The sequence below is a fragment of the Xenopus tropicalis genome, chromosome 1, assembly GCF_000004195.4.
Source record: "Xenopus tropicalis strain Nigerian chromosome 1, UCB_Xtro_10.0, whole genome shotgun sequence".
Lineage (NCBI taxonomy): Eukaryota > Metazoa > Chordata > Amphibia > Anura > Pipidae > Xenopus > Xenopus tropicalis.
This window is the reverse complement of record NC_030677.2, coordinates 62,909,635-62,921,623: the sequence shown is the minus strand read 5'-3', so window position 1 is coordinate 62,921,623 and position 11,989 is coordinate 62,909,635.

Sequence of the window (11,989 nt, the reverse complement as noted above, 5' to 3'; positions counted from 1 at the left end):
TAATTAACAATTTGTAACAATTTACAGTTTAACATGAATAACAAAACCCATGATAATTTTTTTAATTTCAATGTCAAAAACACTCCCAAGGAACACTTGCCACAAGCACCATCAACACCAGTCTTGGGGTTACCTATCATGCCAGACATCCAGTCCTGATAGCCAAGTTTAAAATAGGCAACCAATTCACCACCTAGTGGGACCTGTGACCATAAAACACATCCCAGTTGGCTACATAGCCATATAAATCTGGATATAAACCCCCAAACAGCAAGAATTCCCCCACTAGCTAAAGTTGAGGGGAGGGTGGGTAGGACGTTGCTTGGAGAGAGCTATAACCCTACCCACATCTTCTTCTGTCCCCAGTGCACTCTGCCTCTTCCTTCCCATATGATGACATCAGCACTGCTCTGCCTCCTCCTAGCCTTATCAACGCAACCCTACGCTACTGTGCTCCGAGCAGCCAGTTCTTATAAACTGCTTTTTTTGATGTGAGAAAACACCATATGGACCTAAAGGAACACACAACTTCACAACAGTCTAACACACAACTTTACAACTAAAAATAAACCAAAAACAGCCTAAAAAATTAATCGGTAAGTAAAACACCACCAAAAATCATGAAAACACCTCACAATTACAAGAAGTAAAAGCCCATTCCAAACCAATACAAAAAAACATATCCTGTGCCCTTTCTGGATAATCACTCTTCAGATACTACTCTAGATACCATACTGTACTGAAGAGTGAATATTTTAGGCCTTCCACTAATTCATACATGCATGGATAAAAAGCCAATACAAAGAAATAGAAAGAGAAATGGACAGCAGCCAATCTGACTACAAGCAATACAGAATCAATGTAAGCATGAGAAACTCAAGTTAAAATCCCAAGTGAGACTGACCTCATTCTTTGATAAATTCATCACTGAAAGATAGGTACAGATTCTGTTTTAAATCCCATTGGAAACAACATATTCTGACCCTGGAAAGATCACTTAATCCTCTTATGTCCCAGCTCTCATAACATATGATAATTACTTTAACTGCTGCAAAGCATAATGAAATAAAACATAAAAAGTCACGTGCCATTTCTGTTCAGCTGCATTACCCCAGTCACGATTGATTCCTGACACCTTAGATAGGACTGGGCACTTCATTATAGGACAACTGGCTAGACACAAGGAAATAAAAAATGAAAATAAGGAAAAAAAATGAAACAAAACAAAATCAGTTATATTGCTTTTGTTTCCATTATGAATTCTCTTTGTATATTTGTTTTTGTAATAGGCACAATATTAACCCTTTAAGTGCCAGCCGAATTCGTCATTTCGGTTCCCCCCAGTGCCAGACGTTTTTTAAGCATTTTGTACTCATTCACTTTAACAATGTTTTTTGGTAGGAAAACCTCCACGAAACTAGGGAAATTATATATCGTTTTTTTCGTCACTAATTGGGCTTCGACATACATACCAAATTTTATAACTTTTCTGGAGATATGATGTGTATTTTGGGTGAAATATGTAAAAAAAAAATAAAATTATGAAAAATTTCTGTATATTTTGAGGTTTTTTTCCATAGAAAAGTTAATTTTACTCACTTTTTTTTATTGTTTGTAAAAGCCCTGATACTCCCAATTCCAACGATACCAAATATGTGGTGGTACCCCACAGTTCCTGTCCAGAAGTAACCCCCAAACTAAAGCAATACTTAGTACAATATCACACCAGAACAAAGCAGAAAAGCGCTTGTAACAGTTAATGCAGCATAACTTATATGTAAATCTAAAATATCCCCTCATGTTTGGTATCTTTAGAAACTACAGACCTTCAGGTTTCTAGGTGCAATGTAGTTTTCACTCAAAAGCCAAATACCTTTTGTCAGTGCATTGTGAAATTTGGAAATTTTTATGACATTTTTTTTTTTTTCTAAAACGTAAACTTGGACGCATGATCATGATGTGGATTTGACAAAAAAAAATCTCATAAAAATTTTCTAACAAAGGCATATTTGAAAGACAAACTTCTCCTGAATAAAATGATGCCCCATATGTATGGGTGCACATAAAGACATGGGAACCAAACACTCCAAAGCAGGGGCAATGCACAAGGGCAATTACAGCTAAAAATGTGGGGGCTGCGCTCTATGTGCACTTCCTGCAGTTTTTCAGTGTTAACCCCCCCTACCTGTGAGATAACCCCCACAAACTATATATTTCTGAAAAGTGCACACCTTCAGCTATTCAGAGACACCACTCTTCACCTTCAGCTATTCAGAGACACCACTCTTCTCTTTCTACATGGAAAATTGTGGCCGCAGTCCCTTGCAGAAGTAAGCGCTTTGGTCAGAAATCAAGGAAAAACCAGATAAAAACCTAGGATTTCTCCCCAAAATCTCCATGGCAACTACCAAAAACTTACTAAACCTCAATCTGCAAGTTCCCCTGAATAAAACGATACCCCATATGTATGGGTGCACATAAAGACGTGGCCACCAAATGCCCCAAAACAGGGGCAATGCATAAGGGCAATTTCAGTTGAAATTTTGGGGGCTGCGCTCTATGTGCACTACCTGCAGTTTTTCAGTGTTAACCCCCCCTACCTGTGAGATAACCCCCACAATCTATATATTTCCGAAAAGTGCACACCTTCAGCTATTCAGAGACACCACTCTTCTCTTTCTACATGGACAATTGTGGCCGCAGTCCCTTGCAGAAGTCAGCGCTTTGGTCAGAAATCAAGGAAAAACCAGATAAAAACCTAGATTTCTCCCCAAAATCTCCATGGCAACTACCAAAAACTTACTAAACATCAATCTGCAAGTTCCCCTGAATAAAACGATACCCCATATGTATGGGTGCACATAAAGACGTGGCCACCAAATGCCCCAAAACAGGGGCAATGCATAAGGGCAATTTCAGTTGAAATTTTGGGGGCTGCGCTCTATGTGCACTACCTGCAGTTTTTCAGTGTTAACCCCCCCTACCTGTGAGATAACCCCCACAATCTATATATTTCCGAAAAGTGCACACCTTCAGCTATTCAGAGACACCACTCTTCTCTTTCTACATGGAAAATTGTGGCCGCAGTCCCTTGCAGAAGTCAGCGCTTTGGTCAGAAATCAAGGAAAAACCAGATACAACCCTAGATTTTGGTCAGAAATCAAGGAAAAACCAGATAAAAACCTAGATTTCTCCCCAAAATCTCCATGGCAACTACCAAAAACTTACTAAACCTCAATCTGCAAGTTCCCCTGAATAAAACGATACCCCATATGTATGGGTGCACATAAAGACGTGGCCACCAAATGCCCCAAAACAGGGGCAATGCATAAGGGCAATTTCAGTTGAAATTTTGGGGGCTGCGCTCTATGTGCACTACCTGCAGTTTTTCATTGATAACCCCCCCTACCTGTGAGATAACCCCCACAATCTATATATTTCCGAAAAGTGCACACCTTCAGCTATTCAGAGACACCACTCTTCTCTTTCTACATGGACAATTGTGGCCGCAGTCCCTTGCAGAAGTCAGCGCTTTGGTCAGAAATCAAGGAAAAACCAGATAAAAACCTAGATTTCTCCCCAAAATCTCCATGGCAACTACCAAAAACTTACTAAACCTCAATCTGCAAGTTCCCCTGAATAAAACGATACCCCATATGTATGGGTACACATAAAGACGTGGCCACCAAATGCCCCCAAACAGGGGCAATGCATAAGGGGGGGCTGTGCTCTATCTGCAGTTATTTAGTCTAAACACCCCCATACCTGTGAAATAACCCCCGCAAACTATATATTTCTGAAAAGTGCACACCTTCAGCTATTCAGAGACGCCACTCTCCTCTTTCTACATGGAAAATTGTGGCCGCAGTGCCTTGCAGAAGTCAGCGCTTTGGTCAGAAATCAAGGAAAAACCAGATACAACCCTAGATTTTGGTCAGAAATCAAGGAAAAACCAGATAAAAACCTAGATTTCTCCCCAAAATCTCCATGGCAACTACCAAAAACTTACTAAACCTCAATCTGCAAGTTCCCCTGAATAAAACGATACCCCATATGTATGGGTACACATAAAGACGTGGCCACCAAATGCCCCCAAACAGGGGCAATGCATAAGGGGGGGCTGTGCTCTATCTGCAGTTATTTAGTCTAAACACCCCCATACCTGTGAAATAACCCCCGCAAACTATATATTTCTGAAAAGTGCACACCTTCAGCTATTCAGAGACGCCACTCTCCTCTTTCTACATGGAAAATTGTGGCCGCAGTGCCTTGCAGAAGTCAGCGCTTTGGTCAGAAATCAAGGAAAAACCAGATACAACCCTAGATTTTGGTCAGAAATCAAGGAAAAACCAGATAAAAACCTAGATTTCTCCCCAAAATCTCCATGGCAACTACCAAAAACTTACTAAACCTCAATCTGCAAGTTCCCCTGAATAAAACGATACCCCATATGTATGGGTACACATAAAGACGTGGCCACCAAATGCCCCCAAACAGGGGCAATGCATAAGGGGGGGCTGTGCTCTATCTGCAGTTATTTAGTCTAAACACCCCCATACCTGTGAAATAACCCCCGCAAACTATATATTTCTGAAAAGTGCACACCTTCAGCTATTCAGAGACGCCACTCTCCTCTTTCTACATGGAAAATTGTGGCCGCAGTGCCTTGCAGAAGTCAGCGCTTTGGTCAGAAATCAAGGAAAAACCAGATACAAACCTAGATTTCTCCCCAAAATCTCCATGGCAACTACCAAAAACTTACTAAACCTCAATCTGCAAGTTCCCCTGAATAAAACGATACCCCATATGTATGGGTACACATAAAGACGTGGCCACCAAATGCCCCCAAACCGGGGCAATGCATAAGGGGGGGCTGTGCTCTATGTGCTCTACCTGCAGTTATTTAGTCTAAACAGCCCCATACCTGTGAAATAACCCCCGCAAACTATATATTTTTGAAAAGTGCACACCTTCAGCTATTCAGAGACGCCACTCTTCTCTTTCTACATGAAAAATTGTGGCCGCAGTCCCTTGCAGAAGTCAGCGCTTTGGTCAGAAATCAAGGAAAAACCAGATAAAAAAACCTAGATTTCTCCCCAAAATCTCCATGGCAACTACCAAAAACTTACTAAACCTCAATTTGCAAGTTCCCCTGAATAAAACGATACCCCATATGTATGGGTGCACGTAAAGACGTGGCCACCAAATGCCCCAAAACAGGGGCAATGCATAAGGGCAATTTCAGTTGAAATTTTGGGGGCTGCGCTCTATGTGCACTACCTGCAGTTTTTCAGTGTTAACCACCCCTACCTGTGAGATAACCCCCACAATCTATATATTTACGAAAAGTGCACACCTTCAGCTATTCAGAGACACCACTCTTCTCTTTCTACATGGAAAATTGTGGCCGCAGTCCCTTGCAGAAGTCAGCGCTTTGGTCAGAAATCAAGGAAAAACCAGATACAACCCTAGATTTTGGTCAGAAATAAAGGAAAAACCAGATAAAAACCTAGATTTCTCCCCAAAATCTCCATGGCAACTACCAAAAACTTACTAAACCTCAATCTGCAAGTTCCCCTGAATAAAACGATACCCCATATGTATGGCTACACATAAAGACGTGGCCACCAAATGCCCCCAAACCGGGGCAATGCATAAGGGGGGGCTGTGCTCTATGTGCTCTACCTGCAGTTATTTAGTCTAAACACCCCCATACCTGTGAAATAACCCCCGCAAACTATATATTTCTGAAAAGTGCACACCTTCAGCTATTCAGAGACGCCACTCTCCTCTTTCTACATGGAAAATTGTGGCCGCAGTCCCTTGCAGAAGTCAGCGCTTTGGTCAGAAATCAAGGAAAAACCAGATACAAACCTAGATTTCTCCCCAAAATCTCCATGGCAACTACCAAAAACTTACTAAACCTCAATCTGCAAGTTCCCCTGAATAAAACGATACCCCATATGTATGGGTACACATAAAGACGTGGCCACCAAATGCCCCAAAACAGGGGCAATGCATAAGGGCAATTTCAGTTGAAATTTTGGGGGCTGCGCTCTATGTGCACTACCTGCAGTTTTTCAGTGTTAACCCCCCCTACCTGTGAGATAACCCCCACAATCTATATATTTACGAAAAGTGCACACCTTCAGCTATTCAGAGACACCACTCTTCTCTTTCTACATGGAAAATTGTGGCCGCAGTCCCTTGCAGAAGTCAGCGCTTTGGTCAGAAATCAAGGAAAAACCAGATACAACCCTAGATTTTGGTCAGAAATCAAGGAAAAACCAGATAAAAAAACCTAGATTTCTCCCCAAAATCTCCACGGCAACTACCAAAAACTTACTAACCATCAATCTGCAAGTTCCCCTCAATAAAACGATACCTATGTCTGGTTGCGCATAAGTACATGGCCACCAAACCTGAAAATGCATAATATTGGGGCTGCACTCTATGCACCCCTTTTTTTTTGCCTGCACCCGAATGAATGGAATACGCTCGGGTGCAGGCACATGTAGCCGATATACGCATGAAAACGCGTGAGAATGCAAAGTCTCGTGTTTTCATGCGTATATCGGCTACATGTGCCTGCACCCGAGCGTATCCCATTCATTCGGGTGCAGGCACAAGTAGCAAGCGTAGGGCTGAATTTTCGGCAAGCGTTTTTCCACTTGCTGAAAAAATCAGCCCTACGCCATGTGTGGCATCAGCCTAACCCTTGGCAATAGAAACTACCAGAACAATCTTAGCACCTCTGGACCTTTCTAGAACAACTGAAATCAAATGAAGTTAAAATGGAATAAAACCCACTAAAAGCAATCAAAGAACAATAGTTGCAATGAAATCGGTAAGAGCCCTGGATCCACCAATGTCACTGCAAAAGCAACCTTTTTGGGGGCACTAAACACACAAAGAACAATGCAAAGATAAAACACCATAAAATCAGTAAAATCCAATAAAACCACCTAAACCAACAGAAGAACAATAATTGCAATGAAATCGGTGGTCAGAGCCCTGGATCCACCAACGTCACTGCAAATTCAGCACCCAATAGCAATAAAAAAGTTACAGTGCAATAGAATAATTCAAAAACAGAAATCAATTATGAAAATGCCAAAAAAACACTAAAATGCAACCAAATAAATCAGATAATTATAGAGCAAGATCAGAAATAAAGTTTTAGTAAAAAAAAAAGACTGCCAAAGAAAGCAAAGAAAGAAAGAAAAGAAAAGAAAAGAAAGAAAGAAAAAAAAAAAGTGTAAGTGTAAGTGTGTGTGTAAGTGTCTGTGTGTGCTTGGGAAAGTTGTAAATAAGTGTGTATGTGTACAAAAGTGTAATAATGACAAAGATAGAAGAAAAAAATTGAAAAAAAAAAAAAAAATTTTTTAGACAGTTGAGATAGAAATAAGCAAAATAAACAGTGGTAGAGAGTTGTAGTTCAGCTTACCCAAGGCAGGCAGGCAATCAGAGGCGATCAGGGGCGATAAATCCAGCAGGCAGGCAGCAGGGGAGCTCCATCCGGTCCAACGTGCGCAGCAGGAGTGAGGGAGCCGACAGTAGGCGGCGACTTTTAAAGGGACAGCAGTGGACACGTCATCAATGCGTGTCCACTGCTGTCATTGGCTGGAGCGACGATCGGTGCGGCTGGGGGACCCGGATCGGTGAGTATGTGCTGCTTTGCTCGTTGCCTAGGGGGATCTGAGGGGTTTACAAGCGCTGCGCTGCTTTAAAAGCGAGCGCAGCGCTTGTAAACCCGACAGTGCCATTGGACGTAGATTCTACGTCCCATGGCACTTTGGTCCCTTGGTACCTAGGACGTAGAATCTACGTCCCTTGGCACTTAAAGGGTTAATGATTCCCTTTCAAATCAAACATGTTAGTTGAACAGAACTTTAATTTTAATTAAAGCATGCTCATTGAATATGAGGTTGGATTATTATTTATATTTCTTTCTGAAATGTTTCTAACTGGTCTTTTGTAAATAAGATTTCTGAAAATTAGTAGAGGTTTGGGATCTCTTATCCGGAAACCTGCTATCCTGCATTATAGGAAGGCCATCTACCATAGACCAATAAAAATAAATTAATTTTTTTTTCTCTGTAGTAATAAAACAGTACCTTGTACTTAATTCCAACTAAGATATAATAAGACCCTATTGGTGGCAAAACAATCATGTTGGGTTATTTTTTGTACACTTGGGGCCAGATTCACTAAGTTACGAATCCGAATCACGGAATCTGATCATTTCTGATGATCGTAAATGTCACGAAAATTCTTTCCGTTTGAATACTAAAATTTCGTACTTTTTCGTATTGACAAGATCGTTTGCGATAGTCACAAAATTTTTATATCCGAACGATCGTAAACGGCGCGAAAACCTTTCTGACTTTGAACCTTTGATGCATGATTTTGGAAGCCTCCCATAGGACTCAATGGCACTCTGCAGCTCCAACCTGGCCCAAGAAAAGTCTCCCATAGGGCTCAATGGCACTCTGCAGCTCCAACCTGGCCCAAGGAAAGTCTCCCATAGGACTCAATGGCACTCTGCAGCTCAAACCCAGCCCAAGGAAAGTCTCCCATAGGGCTCAATGGCACTCTGCAGCTCCAACCTGGCCCAAGGAAAGTCTCCCATAGGACTCAATGGCACTCTGCAGCTCCAACCTGGCCCAAGGAAAGTCTCCCATAGGGCTCAATGGCACTCTGCAGCTCCAACCTGGCCCAAGGAAAGTCACGATACCAAAACTTAAATGAATCCGAAACTTTCGTACAAAAAAGTACAAAAAAGTTGCGCAAATTAACAAAAAAAATTCAAAAAACACGTACAGAACAAATTTTTTGTATTCTACTTTGATGAATGTGCCCCTGTGGGTATGGTGATCTTAATTTCACCATTGGCACAATAATTAGCAGCAAATAAAAGTTCACTGAGTGAGTAGAAAAAGTTGACCGTCAAAAAAGTGGGGCGCATCAAAAAAGTTGCACGATAGCTGCGTTTTGCTTTTTTTTTTTTCCTTTTTGGAAATTATACTGCAGTATTCAGTACCTGTAATATATATGTATATTTGCTGGGCATGTTCTAATTGCTATAGACAAATAAGTACATCATTATGCTAGTATTTAGAAATAAACAGGCTTTCAAAGGATTACCCACCACCCAGACTTCAGCATTGCATTTAGCTGATATTAGCTCTAATGATTCTCACAATATAGTAGAAAAAATTGCTTTAGATTTCAGACCATCATGAATCAATAAGATATAGTGCATGCACTTTTGCTGTAATTTAAAATACACTACTAAAGTAAAACAAATGCCTGCAATATGCTGTGATTTTGAGACTTGTGAAACACTTTGGAAAGCAAAGAGGAAAGTAGTTTCTAAAGAAGAATCCCTCACACTTTAAATAGTTTGAGTCCAATTATTTTCAGAGTTATTCCTAAATGTACTTTTCTGTACTGGCTCATATTGAACACAAATTGTATTTTATTTTGACAGTTGTATCAGCTTTTTTTTTTTACTAATTTAAGAGGTTCTCCAATACTATAAGAAGAAATTGTTCTTCCTAATCACAATTTTACTTTACTGTACATGTTTAGAAGCTGAGAAAAATTAACACATGACAATGCGTTCTTCAAACTACTTATGAAATATTCACATCTTTTATTTTTAACTAGTTTCAAGACAGGGCCTTTTATCTACAGTATTGTTTTGTAACAAAATGTACATTTATCACCCATTAAAATGAATGTACAAAGCAATTAAGAACAGAGTTGTGACTACTTGCCCAGCAACTACAAGTTAAAGACAGAGTAGTTATTAAATGACACAGTGTCTTGAAGAAAAACTGAAGTGAAATTTACTTTAAATGTAAATCCATGACAGGAGCATCATTGGGACTTGCCCTGCCCCTTGCCAACCAAAACACCACTCATCAAATCCCAAAAAATACACAGACACCAGTTTTTGGATGAAAAAGCCACAGAACATTTATTATCAGCTGAAGTTTTAATTTAAAACATACCATAAAGAACAAATGGCATATCATAAACATATCATAAACATAGCCCAACATAACTTGAATGTTTGTATAACAATTAACACTTGAACTTTCATGTACCATAACAATCCAATAACTGTGCAACACCATTAGTGCCGCCAGCTGCCATCCTAGCCGAGAACCACTTACTCCTCAACAAAATTCACTTCAGGATACGCCTCCTTACCCCTGAGGTGCCAGGCGTGCCAGCCAGCAATTAACCATGCAACTCCCTTCCTAACATAACCATTGCTTCCTGGACTCAACCACCCGACCATCAATACTTTAATACCAACACACCTGTATAGGAAGGGTGGGCATTTCCTGTACTGCCTAAGATGGAATAGGAAGGGGGAAATTCCAAAGTCATCTTTTATACCCCTACTGCCTGCAACTTCTAAAACCACCAATCCCCCACTAACTGGGAGTGGCTTTACAACCCCTACAGCAATATCATGCCCCTGCTTCCCTACACCTTATTACGGGCCATCGGTCACTTTCAGTGAATACAGAGATTTGCTGAATGCATGAACCTGGTGGACATTTTTTTTTTTTTTAACCAATATGAGCTATATAATGATGTCATTATGTAACTAGAAAGGGAAGTTTGAGAACAAACTTCATGTTTGGTCAAAAAATGTGAAGTCACTGAACAAAATCTGATCTGTTGTTGATTCTGCCCAATTTTTCTAACCTTGGACCACAGTTATATAGTAAAGACCCCTGTGCAAAGTTTGGGGACCCTGGTTTTAATAGCAATTTAAATTTCCCCACTGAAAGTCAACAAGTGAAATCTGATTGGCGGTTGGTGGCCCCACCCACTTTTTTCTAACCTAGAACTGCAGTTACCCAGTGACTAACTCTGCAAAGTTTAGGGACCCTAGGATTAATACTTAAAGAATGGCAGCAGTTTAAATTTAAACCAATAAAAGTTAATCGGTGAATTGTGATTCCCGCTTTGCCTACTTTTTCTAACTTGGAGTCGAAGTCACCCAGTGACAAACAGTGGGCATCCTGGCATAAATAGTGTGATAATGGCAGCATTTTAAATTTAAACCAACAAAATTCAATGGATGAAATCTAATTGGCTTTTATTGGCCCAACCCACTTTTCCTATTTTTGAACGTCAGTCCCCCAGTGACCAACTTTGCAATTTTGCATAAAAATTGTGCAACTGACAGCATTTTACACTTGAAAGTAAATAGGTGAAATGTGATTGGCTGTTAGTGGCCCCACCCACTTTTTCTAACTTTGAACTACAAATACCCAGTGACTAACTTTAAAAAGTTTAACAACCCTGGAATTAATATTTAAATAATGGTATCAGTTTAAATATAAACCAATGAAATTTAATAGGTGGAAATGGATTGGCTGTTGGTGGCTCCACCCACTTTTCCTAACCCTGAATACGAAGTCAGCCAGTGACTGACTGTGCAAAGTTTGGGAGCCCTGACATAGTGTGAGAAAGGCAGCATTTTAAATTTAAACAAAAAAAATTCAATAGGTGAACTGATAGGCTGTTGGTGGCTCCACCCATTCTTTAAAACCTAAAAATGCAGTCCCCCTAGTGAGCCTGATACTGTGAGAATGGCAGCAGGTTCAATTTCCCCATTGAAAATCAATAGTTAAAATCTGATTGGCTGTTGGGGGTTCACCCACTTTTTCTAACTCTGAACCGCAGTTACCAGGTGACTAGCTCTGCAAAGTTTGGGGACCTTAGTATTAATATTTAAAGAATGGCAGCAGTTTAAATTTAAACGTATGAAGTCTATAGGTGAAAACTGATTGGCTGTTGTTGGCCCCGTCAACTTTTCTAAACTTGGAATGTAGTCACCTATTGACACACTGTGCAGTTTGGGGACCCTGACATTAAACATGTGAGAATGGCAGCAGTTAAAATTTCCCCACTAAAAACAATGAAAGAAATGTGATTGGCTTTTGGCAGCCCCGCCCAC